Here is a 17,016-nt window from a genome sequence, read left to right on the forward strand (position 1 = left end):
AGCTGCCTTTTGTCTGTCTTTGCTTCTTATGTGTCTTACATGGCTCAGAGGCAGCCTGGTTTGTACGGAAATGGATCAGCTTTATATATGTAACTGCATCAGGAATTCGAATGCCTTTAGAACGGAACTTACTGTGTGCATATAGACACCGACTAGAAAATGGGATCTTATATGCATCCTTTAAACATGTGTGTTGTATGAATTGGTGAGAGCTCTATTTATAGGCTCTGAAAGAAGATTAACATTTATATTCTCCCTGTCATTCTGTGTGTGTGTGTGTGTGGTGTGTAGTTCCTATAAATTTGTGATCTTAGCATACAAGTATATTATGCCATGCTTCAGCTAACCCTAGATTCTGGAGATATGTCATTTCACTTGGACATCAGCATTATGATTAAGTAGATAATCCGCTATGTTGATTGTATGAGGATCTTTTTTCTTGCTAATCATTCAATAAGCAGTTTAAATCCTGTGAACAGCCCTTCATTAGCTAGCCGCTTCAGCCGGTCGATTAGCGAAGAGTATGTGCTTCCTTCCACATGCTGACTGAAGAGCGATGAAGTATTGTTTGTTACTTTAGGTGAAAAACAAACACTTGGATCAATGAGCTGTCAGTGTATGGAAAGGGGCCGATGTACCAAATGCACTGACACACTTCCAAGTCCTGGTCTATGTGCAGACTAAGCCGGCCGTGTGCAAACTTCTCGCTGTGCATATTGGTGAGGAGGAGGGTGTAGTCTAGTTTTCTAATCACCCTGAGACCTCCCCCCCCACCCCGATGCTCATCAGTTCCCCTCATTCAGCTCCTTTAAGCTACGTCACAGCCCTTCTTACCTTTCCTTGCCTCGGTCCCACCGTACATATCACTGGTCCCTAAGTTGAGGGAGACCCCCATGTCATAAGCATGTAGTTCACAAAGGGCTGGTAGAAATTCTTAATGGATCCTTTGGAATAAAATGTTGCGAATGACACTGACAGTGTGGTCATAGAACAGAGGGCTACTCAGATCCTTTCAGTTCCTTTTTCAAGATTGTTTCTGTCCACACTTGACAGCATCATAGATTTGAAGGTTACTAAGACTGTTAGACATCTACAAAAATGTGTATGCCTACAAGCTTTTTTAAAAAATGCATAAATGTGGCCCACCCTATGAGCTTTAAATAATATATGCATAAAACCCCTTATGCCGTGCATTTATTTTTCTTGTGTCCATTGGACAGTCACTGGTGTCATAGCCGAGACACTGTGGGTGTTGAAATAGGATGGAAGTGAAAAGTTAAGACTTACTTAGGGCAATAAACAGATGCCGTTAGTAATTAGAGGAACCAGCAAACAAAATGACTGTCACGTTACTTATGTTGACTGCACATCTCTATATCACTAACATTCCCTCCTGTCGCTCCCTGAAATGGGGTATCTCATTCCCAAGCCCTTGTCCAAATGTATTCTAGCCCGTGAGAAGTTGGGCTTTAGATTCCCTGCGTTAATTGGTCACACTGAAGGACTTTAATTCAGCCTAATTTTCCTCTGAATATTTAAACACTTGTGAGCAAATGTAATCCCCCTTTGAAAGTATTTAAGAAGAAGGTAATCACACAGGTTTTGAAGAATTTGAAGAGAGAGGGTGATGAACAGTCGTGTGTGAACTGTGCACAAAATGTATCCAAAAGGCAAATTCCCCAACGCAGTGCGAAAGGTCGAAGTCCAATCATTGTGGTTTTACCTGTTTATTTCCAAGTATTGCATGTAATCGTCCAGAAAATGAGAGCACCTTGTTAATTCAGACAAGCAAAGACTTGCATCATGAGACAGAATTTCAAAACAAAACAGCTTTGATTTGCCATGTAGAAGGACTAATTAATTGTGAGAATGTAGCAAATCATGAAATTGTGTCATCAATTAGTGCATTACATGCTATCATACCCCATTAGTTTGCTACCAGCTTTGTAAGAAAAGTGTCTATCTTTATGATAATTATTTATTGATTGCCACCGTCTACTTAATGTTGAACTTAAGCACGCTGGGATTGGCCCACTTTAAGAAAAAAAATTTCATTAATGTAAAAATCTGTTAGACCTGCTCAGTCCCGTTTGGTATCATAAATTTCATTAATGTAAAAATCTGTTAGACCTGCTCAGTCCCGTTTGGTATCACATTCTAGCTTTTATTTTTCCTGTAGCACATTCTGACCTGCATTTATTCATTCTGTTGCCTAAGCAACAAGCACCACGCTGCCATTAACTCTGATGTAGTGTAGGTCGTATTAGCTTTTTAGAAGAAGACAGAAGACATCAGGAGGATATAATTAATGTTGGTTAAGTGTTTCAGTACAACCGTGCATGCGCTTTGTTGTGGAAACATTCTCTGGAGCTAATATTTTATTTAATTGATATTCTATTGATGAATTAACTTTAAAGTTTTCTTATATAACTTTTGAAGAAAGTATTTATTGACAGCAGCCTTTTTTAAAAAAATCTGTTCTATATACTCTCAAGCATAAACACAATATTTATTGATTTTATCTCATGGCAATCTTTAAATAATGATTCCTGAACATGATTAGGAAAGAAGGAAGCTCCTCCCCACATGCTTTGACTGTTACCAACTATTATCACTTCTCCTTCAGGCTCTTAATACTTATCCTAGACTTTACAGATACAGAAAGTATTACCAAATCTTTCAAGACAAAATTAGAAATTTTTGTTATAGGCATTCATCCTGGTTTGCAGAACTTTGTGGACAGAGATCCAACATGTCCTTAAGAATATAAGTGAATAGAAATTGGTACAATTCAGGAAGGGCTACAACAGGACCTATAGCCACCTAAGACTTTGGTAAAGTCATGTGTGTTTTGACATCAGAAGCTGCCTCACAAGTCATGTGTCTGTAGTTTTCCCTAGTCCCGCCCTGCCTGTTCCTCTAATGACATATATCACAACCGCCTGCTTTCAGCATGAGCGTAATCTACGGGCTTCTCAACAGACCCTGGGAATGCTGTAGGGGGTCTCCTGAGCCTTGTGAATTTCTTCAGTCTTGGCAATGCATATAACGTGACTGAGTTTTAATATTGCATATTTTCCCAGCAAAGAGTTTGGAGTTGTATCGGCTGTTCTGCAGAGTGCATTTGCTTATGGTTTTCTTACCGTATTTTTTCCTACCACCATCTTTCTTTTTCTAAGTTAGATGACTGCTTCGTGGGCTGTCAAAGTCTCAAGTCCTCTGCTGTCCTCTTCCTATGACTTTTCTCCTTCATGCCCTCTCCCTGATGCACGGTACTGGAATTTCCTTTCTTCCCCTCTACTGTTTTATTCTCAAAGGTCCCCCTGCTTTGTTTACATAACCCTCCTTAAGGACTAGCGTCCATACTAGTGTGTCTCCTCTGAATCCATGTAGTGGCTGTATTTTGCAGCCATCGTTCCATCTTTAGAGTTAATAATTAACTTTCTACTTGTGTATACCTTGTCTTCCCAACTAGAAAAGAAGTCAGCAAGCTTTTTTTTTTTTTTTTTTTTTGCATTGAATGCCTTGCATTTCTCACTCCTAATGTAATGTTATGTACATAGATATCCACCTGTAAACACCATACACACAACAGGTTGACATGGCTGGGCTTCCAGCCTCGTCTGTAAACGAAAAGCCCCTGGGAATATGGAGTACTAGTTGTCTTATTCAGGAATTGAGTCCTCTGTAAATATTTCTCATGTGCTAGGAGGTGTTAATTACTAGAGACTTAATGATGCTTCAGTCAGGGTATACTGTTACTCTGAGTATTTGCTCGCACATCCCAAAGACGTTCCTTCTTATACACAGTCTATAGTACGGGAATCTTGCCCCTCATCTTTCCATACAGTCAGCATCACTCAGCAATTTTTCCCTACATTAAACTGTAGTACACAATAGGAAATGCAAAACGTCTATCTGTTGGAGTGCAAAGTCAAAGGAAATAGAGGTAGTAATAACATGAAAACCTTAGCGATAGTCCAGCAGAGTTAGGTGTAAAGACTGGATTACAAACTTGTGTCACTCAGAGGACTGACTCATAGGCTCAGTATGCTCACACTAACCAACATTACATTCATAAATTCTAAGGGAGAGAAGAATGAAATTATATATCACGTCATCCTTTCAAGCATCTCCTGTTGACCTATTGACTTGGGGTGCTTTGGCCAGTTTTTAAGTGTTCAGGATGAAGTATTTATGGAGTCAGTTGTAAAATTAATACTGGAAGCCACACATAAATTGGCATTTTTGTGAACTTTGAGTGCATTTATAAAACACTTGCTGGAGGTCAAAATGAGCAGTGCCCACAGCACACTGAAGGAGACCCATGGAGTCCTTGGAGGTTATGGATTTGAACAAAAGATGTGAGCGAGAGAAAGCTGAGAAGTACCCATTTAACTGAAACTTTTCTCCCACTCTGGTGGTGTGTATTACATGAGAGTGGGCCTATAGAGCTCTCTCGTACTTTACCAAACTTTGCTATAATAAGAGCACTGTTTGCAGCTGGTCTGGCAAAAATGACCTTTTAAGTCTTAGCAAACCACTGTGCAAGTAAGATGTCAAACCTGTGAAGTAGGAAAGTAAATTGCCTCTGATGGCTAAGACTAACCATGATGGTCTCTTAACTATTTCACAAGCAAGCTTATGACGTTTCTGAAATTTGAAGGAAATACAAGAGAAAAATGTCCACCTCCCGCACCGTCCTGTTTCTGAAGCAGCCTTGAGTTGAGTGGGTAGCTCTATGTTGCAAAAGCAGCTATGATTTTCCAAACACACTTAAAACAGTAATGGTAAATTTGTTATAACAAAAGATCTTTTTTCAACCACTGACTGGCACTTAAAATCTGTTGGTCTCTAACAGTCAATGCCAAAGGGGAGCCATTTTTTATCTGGACAGCAGCTTAATTACAAATATAAGAGGCAGAGGCTGTGGAGGGGTCAGAGGAGCAGAAGGAAAGGAAGAGTTCTCATCACCATGGTCTGGTCTCCCTATCATTTGGTTTGCTCATCTGCAAAATCAATCTAATGAGGAATCTAGAATCACTACTATTTGGGGTGATATTAATATTTCGACCTATTTAAAGGTGCAGGGCACAAGGTTGGTGCCAAGAGAGTTACTAATTGTTCCCGTACATGCCGTTAGCCTGGGGAAGGCCACTGATTGCTTGTGCAGTACAGCAAGCAGGAAATGAGGGCATGTGCCAGAATGACCATGTTGAAAGAATGAGTCTTTGGGAAGATGTCAGCCACTATTGCTATCTGGTGATGGAAAGGAGCTGTTGCCTCCATCTGGAAGTTGCTCTGATTAAATTTTTAAGCATTAAAATATGTTGTCCCATTTTTCTAATAATCCACTAATGTAACTCCCATTACTAAATAATGTTCACATGAGTTAGCCTTTAATTTAGTCTTGGCGCACAAATTTGCATAATTTGATCTCCAGAATTGCTTCGAATGACCAGATAGTTGAAATGAGGAATTTGCATCGTGAGTCTAAAATGTTACTAAAACTGCTGAGTTACAGGACTAATTTTAAGAAATCCAGCTACAATCTATTTCTTTTTGCTTTAAAAGAGCAGATCTCCCAGGCAACTTGCTCAGTGGCTGTGACCTCCATTTTCTCATTTCCAGGCAATGCCTTAACCTCCCTATAATGCAGCCTGCTTCCCAACTTTCCTCCAAGCCAATGCCTTTCATGTCAGCTGTGACCTGCTTCCCCACAAATCTCCACTCATTTTCCCCTCACATCATTCCTCTTTGCCCTCTTAGTTTGTGGGACCTTCTGTCTCAACTTCCTACCCTCATTCCAACCCACCCCATCACCTACGCCCAGCTATGTGACATTACACTGTCCTTTCCATCACCCTCTCCTACTTTTCCATGTGTATCATAGGAGATCCTCTACTTTCCAAACATGCTCCAAGGTCCACGTCTGTTTGCCATGCGGTACCTCTTTATACCAACCTCTCACTATGCATTTCCATATGCATATATGCATACGAAGCATTTAGCACAGATCTGGCATGAAATAAATGCCCAACAAATGTTAGCTGTAGCTGCAGACAGGGTGATCTAAGGCACACATTTGCTCTGGTTTACGGTGCTTAAATCTTTCAGAGGTTCTTATGTGTAGGAGTTGGTATTTCCAAAATCCTTAATGTGACTCTCATATTTGGGATCCCTGCTGACCTAGACCCAGATAATTCTCCAGTCTTATCTCTCGTCTTTTTCTTCTCTGTGCAGGCTTTTCTCCCACTGCCTGGCTTTGCACACACCACTCTCTGCCAAGAATCATCCTTCTTCTCTCTTAACTCCTTTTTATCCTTTGGCTCTTAGTTTGGTTGTCACATCTTGTAACGGTCAGTTCTCCTCTGACATTTCAGATACGAGTCGGTATACTCCTTCCCTAGGACTCTTCCTTAAAATCTCCTTCCTGGGCTATATTTCCTGTGCATTGTCCATTTATACACACTGGACCAGACTTTGGAATCCTTTGTGAAATGCCACGTTGGGTAAAGACATGGTCCCTGTGACCAAACCTCTCTGTTGTTGCACTCAAATGTACATGGGTGATATGAAAATCAATGGGTAAATTTTTATTCATGAAAACAGGCAGATTAGTCATTGGACCATAATTTGATGCCCTGCTCCCCAGTTAGAAATCAGTGTTTATCCCCTGTGTCTCCAGATCTAATGAAAGAAGGCAGAAGCAAGGAGAGAGGAAGGCGTGGGGGCGGAGGGGGTGGCAACAGGCAGCAGCTACAGGAAGGGATTCTGAGGGTCTGTTTGTTGTAAAGATAATCTCAGCACGCTGCTGAAGACAGTCGAGCAAGATCCAGCCTTCAGGAGTTAGAGAGAGCTCTGGAGGGTGTTTTGCAGACTGGAGTATATTTTCAGCAAGCGAACTGAAGAGGCCTAAGATCTAGAAAAACACAGCTGTAAAGCAAGTCTGTCTTCCCTCTGTGTGGAATTCCTTTCTCTTCCTCCTTCACCTGGTTTTTCTTGAATTCATTTAAACCTCCTACCGTTATCCTGTCTCTGAGGGGGTATACTTGCTCTTCCTGCTGCAACCACACTGCCCTTTTCCTTAGCCCTGTGCTGGTCCTTATGTTTCTTTGCAGTTATTTTAATCTGTTCAGACCCTCTGTTTTTATCCTACTCTTAGAGGTAGAGGTAGAGATTGGCCAGATTTATATTTGTATTCCTAAAGCCTGGCAGTAGTTTCTCATTATTGATAGAATGGAATTTTTAAATACTAGGCAGGTTCATATGAATTAACCTATATAATTCCTAGCATCTATTAGTAATTATTAATATGTCCATATTTAGAAATGGAGAGACTGAGACTCCATGTGGTTTAAGAAAACTATTAGCAGAACCTGGATTACAAAGCTGGCTCTCCATGATGGAAATACCTTCCCTGGCTTCAGTAAGCTGAGGCAACGTCTTCATTCCCGTCTTCAGCAAACATTTCCAATGAAGGCACCCGGGGCTATTGGATCTGCTCTCAAAGCTCTGCCAGGATTCTTTATGTTGGCAGTTTTGTTGGACTTTTTCCTCGCACCACACCTTATCTTTCCAACTTCCCCTCATTGCCTCGTAGCTTTACGCAAGATAGAACTGGCATTGCCAAATATGTGTTCACCTTCATTTACATTCACAGTATGCCAAGCCATAAGTCCAAGCTCAAGGCATTAGCAGGGCTGAGTCTACTGAGCCCTCTAAAGAGCCAATCTGTTCTGGGCCTATTTCCTTGAATATGGCCACCTTACCCCTGTGTTTTGAAGTTGGCATCCATATCATTGCACAGCTGTCACTTCCTTTACATTTCTTGTAAGGAAGGTTGTCACACTTAGTTGTAGACCACCCAATGATGCATTTGAATTTGACTGCTTCTGTAAGACCCTATTTCCAAAATAAGTTCACATCCTAAAGTACTAAGGGTTGGGACTTCAACCAATTTCCACAGGTGACTGTAACCACCTCCCTGTCTCCTTCCTAGATTCTCTAAGCTGGCCCATATCTGTCACATACATCAGGAGCTTTCCGGTCACTTAAAAACATATGATTTAACATAACATTGAGAAATAAGAATCCTTAGAACACTATTTGTAGATTACAGAGTTGTATAAGGGTGAGAGAAAATCAAATGGGTGATTATGACAGGTTTCCAGACATCGAATCATTGATTTCTGTTGCTTCAGTCTGTAGAATTAGGTTTCAGGTTGTTTTGCTTTTTATATTCCTTTTATTGAACAAAGTTAAACAGGATTTCCATATAAAGAGTTGTAGGATATTGACCAATGTCTATTTACAGGGTTGGCAAGGAAAAAAAAAATGGCTTTGCTTTTCTATATATTTAAAGGTGATCTTGGAATTCAAGTCCTAGAAGCTAAAGCATATCAAGTTTATTTGGTAAAAGTCATATTCTGCATTATTGGAATCAGAAAAGTAAAGTCCCATAAAGAAGGAGCTAAGCATCTGGGCTTCACCAGGTCTGAATAATGATATAGGCTGGCTGGTTATACACTGCCCCAGAACAAAATTAATAGTAACATGGAGCTGGTAACATCACTGATAGATAACCCTCCGCCTTTTAGAGGGATACAAGCAAGAGAACATATAGAGCAATTCAACCATCCAAGAGCTGCTGGATGAGCCCCAGTAAAGCTCTGTTGAGAAGAAAAGAGTCAGTGGTTTTTATAGGCTCAGAAAATGCAATTCGTTGACGTCCTGGAAAGTCATTATGACATAGTAGAAAGAATAATGCTATACTAAATTTGTATTTTGTGTTTTACATGTGTGGTTTAAATCTCAGTGACAGAGAAATAGACTGTGTTTAGTTGTAGTAGAAATGGTTTGGAATTAGGTAAGCCTTCCACTCTACAGTCTCTGAACAATGTCAGATATAACCTATTTCTTTTCAAAAACTCTCCTTCGGCTCTCTCCGCCCTTGGGTCTGTCCTCTTAGTATTTTTCCCTTTATAACAAAGGTTCTCAGAAGAAATGTCTGTACTCCCTGGCTTGCCTTTCAGTTCAATAAGCCGGGCTTGATTACATCAGCCTTTTCCCTGATCCTGAGGTTATTTATAAATGATGACTAGCAGTGTCGTGATAACGGCAATTTCAGCTTTCTGGTCCTTATTAACCTTCTCTACCTATGGTCTATGATTCTCTTGACCACTGTTTCTCCCAAATGTGTATCACTTGGGCATCTCACAAGCCAGTGCTGCATTCCTCTGTCTTCTTTGTAAACCTCCCTACCCTTGCCTGCACCCTTGATGCTCTCTTTTCACTCAATCAACATGAATTTTGCTACCTCTTAGATAGTTCCATGGCTCCCCGAACTCAGTGCTTAAACCTGGAGATGCCCTTTCCCCTAAACCTTCTTCCATGAAAAGTAAGTGAAGGAGTAAAATGTTGATGAGAAATTAGTTCACATGGAACTAGAAAGGTAAACCACTGGTATTGGAAGCACACAAACCTTGGCACAAGCACATTCCGTAGAGTGGAGGCCAGAGAAGCCATGTTACCTTGGACAGCTGGTGAAGGGATTACTACAGACCAGACGGTGGAAGCCCGGAAAATGATGGCGATTCAGACAACTGTTCCAATTGGAAAGACAGAAAATATTTTTGGCTATTGAATAGAGTGATGAAGTAGAAGAAAGATAGGATATTGGAGAAGACAGACAGACTGATTGGAAGAATGGTAGTGAGGAGCCCTGGGATTCAGAGACAGGTAGAGGGACTGGTCAGTAGTAAGGACATCTCTTCTCCAACTGAAGGGAAGGCATGGAGGATGGCCAGTGCTGTGTCTGGAAGTTGGGGAGAAGGTATGGCCATGCCTCCTAATGCTTTCGACTTTCTGGAGAGTGTCAACACTAATGAGGGAGATTTGAGGATAGAGAAGATATTTAAATAGCTAACTAGGGGCAGGTGATGTAGCTTGCCTAGCACAAAGCCCTGGGTTCAGTCTCCACTCAGGAGGTAGGAAGACTTATAGAATAAGGTCATCTTGGGATACATGAAGAGCCATCGAAGGAGCGCAGTACCAGAAAACAGAAAAAAGAATCTCCTAAGAAAATGGATTATCACTATAGGGCTATGGTTAGAGCTAATAAGTCATTAGGTTATGTGGAAACTGTAGAGATTGGAAAAACAGTGGCTCTTTGAGGCATAGAGTTATTCCCATTGTCTGGCTTCTTCATACACCTGGAGTGAGAATGTTGGCTGGCCACTTAACCTTTGTGAACATTGTTCCTCGTGTGCAGATTGGAGACAGCCTTACCTAGTTTGCAAGGTGGTAGTAAGAATTAGGTTTAGGGCAGCTGTGTGCTCCTGGCAAGCAATGAATCACAATAAGAGACTCTGCTCTGTTGAGCTGGCAAACCACTTTAGCATGACTGATTAGCCAGCATAGAGTGCAGTGATACACACAAGTTCTCACAAGACTGCCTTGATCTCACCCTCAGAGCACACCGGAAACATGGGAGAGGATTACCTGAACTTTCATAGGAACACAAAACACCCATAACCTGCCTAGATCAGAAATCTTATGCCAGATAAGGCTAAAGGCTTGGGAAGAGGTATCACCATAGCCCACCCATTCTACCTGCAGACCTTGATTAATTGGCTGTATGCACACCTGGAGAAGTGAGCCACTGAGCACACACCCTTACAATAGTACAAATCACTGGAAGCATGTAGTAGGACACCCTTGGAACTACATCAGATCTGTTCCGATCAACTCAGTAGCAGACCCACTCAAGGACACTCACTCATAAAGGGTCCTCCAAACTATAGCTGCTCAGAGTATAATTTTTATTTATATTTATGAGTGTTTGCTTGTGTGCCTGTATGTGCACCAAGTGCATGCCTAGCACCCAACAAGGTCAGAAAAGGACAACAAATTCCCTGGAACTACAATTATAGAGAGTTTCAAATTACCACGTGGATTCTAGGAACTGAACCTGCATCTTTTGTGACAGCAACAAGTGCTTTTAACCACTGAGTCATCGCTCCAGCTCCTGTAATAATTTTATAAGAATATTTGAATTCATAAGAATGTAGTAGTTCTGTCCCCAAGGATTAATAATCTAAACTTGCATTCAAGCTATTCACATACTATAAAACTTATGAAATATGCTCTAGCATTTTTTAATGCAAATTTGTATTTCAGATCTGCACCTTCATGATGTGTTGACAATCTGATGTAAAAAGTAGAATTTTCTTTTTTGTGTGAAAGGTTCTTAGGAAAATATTTTTTAATGGTCCCTGGCAAGGTTTATCCATTCATTCATAGGGAAATGAACTGTGTACACATTCTGCTCATCTACTGTGGAAGGGACCACAGAGAGGCATAATCTGCTTAAAGACCCTACAGTCCACTCAGGAAGCTAAGTCTAGCAATCTTAATGCTCAACAGCAATACACACTCAAGTAGTAATGGAAGGCATTATGGCATAGAATGTAATTATGGGAGGAATGAATGGTTATGTCTGAAAAAAGAAGTGTCTGCCATCTGTATTCAGGGAAGACTCTCTGATGGAAGGGGTCTTAGGTAACATTTAGTCAACGGTGATAAAAAAAAAATGAATGGAAAAGAAGTGAGATGTCCAAATGCAGATAGTATTTGAAAACTAAAAGGGATCCTAGTCAGACAACAATCCCAGAGATCAACGAATGCTTCTCTGGATGAAAATTCCCCTTCTTTGCAAAACTGTGGTACTATGCATGCACCATGTGGCTAGACAGCACTAGACATGCGCCATGTGCACAGGCAACACTGCACATGCGCCATGTGGAGCGGTACCTCACAGACCCGTCACTTCTGTTACTCGCTAAGTCTGCCCAGATGACAGCACACGCATGCACTTCACACACAAGGGTGATGGACAAGGCAACATCTGTCTGCGGCTGATTAGCTGGCTATTTCTAGCTAGTGCTGATGAAAATAGTTGCTGGTTACATTAGGTGTTTCTCCAAAACAGAAGGTGTTAGTAATTGTCTTCGTGACTATGGCAAATGCCTGAGGAAAACAACTTGAAGAGCTTTTTATTTTGGCTCACCATTGGAGGGTCCGGGCCATCCTGTCATTGTTAGGAAAATCATGGCATGAGGTAACTACTTACATGCATCCACAGCGAGGCAACAGCGAACAGGGATTGCTAGCCCTACTATGGCCTTCCTAAGTCCAGAATCCCAGCACTGGGGATCCTGTCAATCACAGAACTGGTCTTTCTTCCTCTATTAACTCAGTCTAAAAACTCTGTCGCACATGTTTGCTGGCTGATTGGCTCCTGCCATGTTGACACTATCAGCCACCACACCTGCCACCCTAAGGGCAGAGGTTCTGTCTCAAGCCAGCAAAAACCTGTTTTCAATAGCTCCTGTCCTGTGGTTCCCCCAAGCTGCACTTCCTGTCCACCAGATCCTCTGGTTGGTTGGTTTGTTTGTTTTCAGATAGTCACTGATCCCTGTTAATATGGCAGCAAACACCTGCATTCACACCCTGCACCCAGCACCACTGCTTGACTCCTCGGCAATAAAACTCAGTTTCTCTAGTATGTTCCAGGAATCCAAATGAGGAAATATTTGCTCCACGGCCACTTTCATGTGACAGATATTGTGACAGAGCTTGCGAACTGGGCCATGATGGTGGTGATGATAAATGTCGTACTGCAGTTCCAGGCACTACTATTCCATATGCTTTACATATATTAGCTATTTGAATCATTTTAGTATGATAATATACCCACTCCCCCTACTCACTCACAAAGCTTACAGTCCAGTGGAGAAATAGACAGAAAAGCCTACATGTAATTTCTCCGTCTCTATAATTAATTGCAACTACGATGGAAGGATTTGGGCTAAGTTCCAGAGTAGAGGGCAGGTTCTCATGAAGTCTCTTTTTAAAAGTAGACATACAAAACAGTGGGTTTCATTATAACATCTTCACAGATGTACACCACTTTGTTCTTGACAGATTGGAAAGATGGGCAGGCTGACAAGTCAAGCCACAAGCACAGCTCTTCTGGCAAATGGCAATACCTGCAATTAACACGGAGGTGCAAAAACGGGGGGGGGGGGGGTTACGTGTAGCAGAGATCCAATAGTTGGGTCCAGCAAATATACAGGAGCAAAATGAGGAAGGCATCACCAGCTAGCTGAGAGACCAGTGTGTTCTCGCCCACCACACCTGTAACCATCACAGGGCCAGGTAACAGAGAACAGCCACTGCCTCATACCACCCCACAGGTGCACGCCTCCACCTCCTTCTCCCACACACCCTCAGCTCCTGTCAGTTTTCAGGGTTTTTAAAGAGGATGTTGCCTGGCCTTCCCCTCTCTCATTACCTCTGCAGAGCCTCCCAGGAGTGCCCTGCGTCAGCTGACTGACTGGCTGATCATCAGCCGCAGTTGTAGGTGATTATCTGTGTGGCCTGACAGAGCCTCGTGTTCAGGGATGATAATTACACTGGTGTCCGTGTGGACTTTTGGTGTCAGGGATCCTGTTAGGAAACGTTTTATTGATACTGGTTCAGAAGGCTGCTCTGTAGTGCAGGGAAAGCAGCTTCCACTGAAAGCTGTAATCAGCACTTTGCATTTCAACAGCCGTCTAGAGCTGAAGCCTGGATGATAAAAATTAAGGCTCCTCCACTTCCTATTGTCTCCCAACCAAGATGGTGGCAGTCCCAAATAGGGTCTTTCTCATGTTCAGGATCCCGGAAGACTCTTGGCAAAGAGAAGGCCGAGAGGGTTTGGGGAGAGGTGAATAGATGCCCATGACTGGCTAATTATCTGCTTTTTGACCTCACTCTCTTCCAAAAGTTGGTTCACATAGACATGAGCGGGAAGGCCAAGGACAACTTCAGCACCTAACTGTGGCAAGGACTTCCAGAGTGATGGCGGCAGAGCAGAGCATATTTAAAAGAATCCGTTTGAGCTGAAGCGTATATAAATGTTAAACACAGAAACTAGTACACATGCAGATCAAACTTAGCTTGTGGAGTCTTCTCCCTACCCCACAGCTCCACCCTCCAGAAACAGTACCTTGTCCTGGCAGCTGCTCCATGTGGCTTGTGTACCCCGAGCTCTTGGTTTATCAGATTCCCATGGTATTTACTGACCTCCTGATAGGAGAGATGAAGGCGCCTGTTGTCTCCTCTCTCCCAGAGGCCTCCATCCTCAGGACTGGTGCAGTGTGCACAGTCTTAGTGCACAAACTCGGGCTGTGAGCTCTCACTCACAGGGAGAGAGCCACCATGAGATTCTCCTGCCTTCAGCGTTGGCTTCTCCTGTTTTCACAGCGTAGTAAGACAGACCCAAGGGACGCCTATCTCCCACGATGGCCAAGCCTTCATTGTCTAGTGTGTCTCTGCTTCTGTGCCACTCATCAAGGATGAAAGCTCTGTGCTTGGCCCTGCTGATGCCATGTGTTGATAAAGATGCTGACACTGTCACCACCATTCAGCTATCTGAGCTAGGAACATGGGTGTCACCCTAAAACTCTTCTTTTACTCATATTTGACAATTTAACCATTCGACTTCACAGTTTGTTTTACTTATCTTTCATTTTTTACCACTATTTTTCTCTATAAGGTTTCTATAGTCTTCATCTTACTATGTTCCTGATACACTTCTATGTGGCAACCCCTCAAGAGACCCTTGTATGAAGCAGGGCTTCTCTGAGACTGCCAAATATGTGTAATTCTGAATTAGACATATTTCAGTTGAATTCATTATTTTTTGCATGTTTTTCTTTGTTTTGTTTTTCACACTGTTGGATCACACAGTCAAGTAACTTAATTTAAAAAAAAAATATGAGAGGGATCAGTTAAAAAAAAAATACACAAGAATTGAACTTCTAAGACCTTGTGGATTTAAACACTCCAGAATTCATCCCCCGAGGCTAAATAGCAGTGTGGCTTGGTGTGTGGTTCCAGGATGGACCTGAGTGTTCTTGGGTGGACATGAAGTAGTGGGTGGTGGCCAGTCCAACAATATTGGTTCCTTTATTAGTGACCATTTTCCTCTCTGGAAATGTTAGGATTGCCTTATCTCCATGTCCTTTTGTGTCACCAAAGTGTGACAAAGCGGCTTCTCTCTCTCTCTCTCTCTCTCTCTCTCTCTCTCACCTTTCCCTGGCATTTTTTTTAGCATTTAGCTTGCATTTGCCAACTTTTTGAAAAAAACATTTATTTTTATTTATATGTGTGTGTGCCCCTGCGTGTGAGTGTCATATTGTGACAGCGTTGTGGATGCTGGAGAGGGTGTTGGATTCCCTGGAGCTAGAGTTTAAAATAATTATGGGCTGCCTAAAGTGGGTTCTGGGAACTGAACTTGTACCCTGTGCAAGAGCAGCAAAGGCTCTTAACCACTAAGCCATCTCCTCAGCCCCTTGCTACTTATTTTTAGTTTTATCTTCTATCTTAGGGGTTTGCTTGCAATCATGAAACTGAATGTTTAAAAATGTGTTTGATGATATTTCCAGCTTCAGAAAGCTCTATATTCCATTCCTCCCTCTGGTCACTGCTTTCTTTTTCCTGGTTGTGAACTGTCAAACGTCACAGGCTTGTGCTTATTGTGAAATCTTGGCTAGTTTCTGGAGTTAGTTGTTTCCATTATGCTTTGCTTTGAAGTTCACCTTTGTCAGTCATGCTCTATCCTCTGACAATGAGTGGTTCCCTGTCCATGTTTGAGAAAGAGGCAATGGAAACGCAATCTGGAAGCTCTATTCATGAGCACATTTTTGACTCCCAGGTTTCACGTTGCAGAAAGCTACGTGTCCACATAAACCAGGGAACCTAGATTCCACCTCCCTGGCTGCTCTGGATTCCCCTTCCCGGGAAGGGAAGATCTCATGAAATGTTTGAGAAAATAAGCTTCTGCTTTCATTTTGACAGGAAGAGACAAGATAGTTGCCCAACCTCTCTCTGTGTCTCTCTGTCTCTCTGTCTCTCTCTGTCTCTCTCTCTCTCTGTGTGTGTGTGTGTGTGTGTGTGTGTGTGTTTGGAGGGAGGTTAGAGGTTGGATATAGGTAGAAAAGCAACTAAAATCACAGACAGGAATTCATTCCCATCCTCTGCCCCACTTCCCAGCTTCTTCCTCCAACCTATCTTCGTGCTCTCAGATGGAAACCCTAGATTCTCCAGTGGGAGAGTGGGGATGGGGATGTTGACGGAAGCCTCTGCAGACACCTCAGCTCTGGGCTGCCTCTACCCCTCTGCATGGACCAGCATTTTCTCCCTCTTCCTGACTAAGAATGCAGTCAGACCTCTCATGCCCACATTGCTTTTCTATAACTGTCTTCACTGTTGTAAGATCATACCCCTCTTTTTTCAGCTTTCCTCCCAAATCTGAAGAAAAATCAAGTAGATAAATCAATGGGCTCAGAACACACCTTGAAATAGGAGCTGGAGCTTCTTTATTCGGTACATTATACTCTGCAGTGAAAAAAAAAAAAAAAAAAAAAAAAAAACAGCTACCCATGAAAACCAGTAGTGATGTGTCCAAGCCCAAGTTCCTCAAAGAGCCTAAATACAGTTTTTCTCATACAGAAATAGCACAATGTGATGAGTAAGACATACCGGGACGCAAATCCCAGCCCAGCCTTTGCAAGCTTGGTACCTTGAGTCAGGTCTTTGTATCTCTGTGCCTCAGTTTGCATGTATAGAAACAGATATGATATAAACCATACACTTCTCCCTGTCCTTCTGGGCTGAAGTGGGGTTTGTATGAGTCCACCCCCACAGAGCATAGGAAGAGTGAGCTCAGGTGCTTGCCAACCTCCACCACTGCAGGAGGCATGAGAAGCAAGGGAGGAGCCTAGAGGTCCTTAGGCATCTTCTTGTGTACTTTGATAGCATTTCTTGCTTTACAGTCCTGAAGGAAGTGATGCCACAGTCTATTCAAATAGACTAGCAGACCACCGTGAGTGTGATCATGGGCAAGGGACGTGGTTTCTCTAGCAACTCCTTGAACCAAGAGAAATGGAAAGCTGCAAGACCAACATT

At 42.4% G+C, this 17,016-nt stretch overlaps 1 protein-coding gene across 1 annotated transcript in view; it reads left to right on the forward strand.

The window, feature by feature from the left end:
• Positions 1-17,016, forward strand: part of Anks1b (ankyrin repeat and sterile alpha motif domain containing 1B) — an 878,091-nt gene that overhangs the window by 514,808 nt on the left and 346,267 nt on the right. The window lies entirely within an intron of this gene.

The sequence above is a fragment of the Phodopus roborovskii genome, unplaced genomic scaffold (assembly GCF_943737965.1).
Source record: "Phodopus roborovskii unplaced genomic scaffold, PHOROB, whole genome shotgun sequence".
Classification (NCBI taxonomy): Eukaryota; Metazoa; Chordata; class Mammalia; order Rodentia; family Cricetidae; genus Phodopus; species Phodopus roborovskii.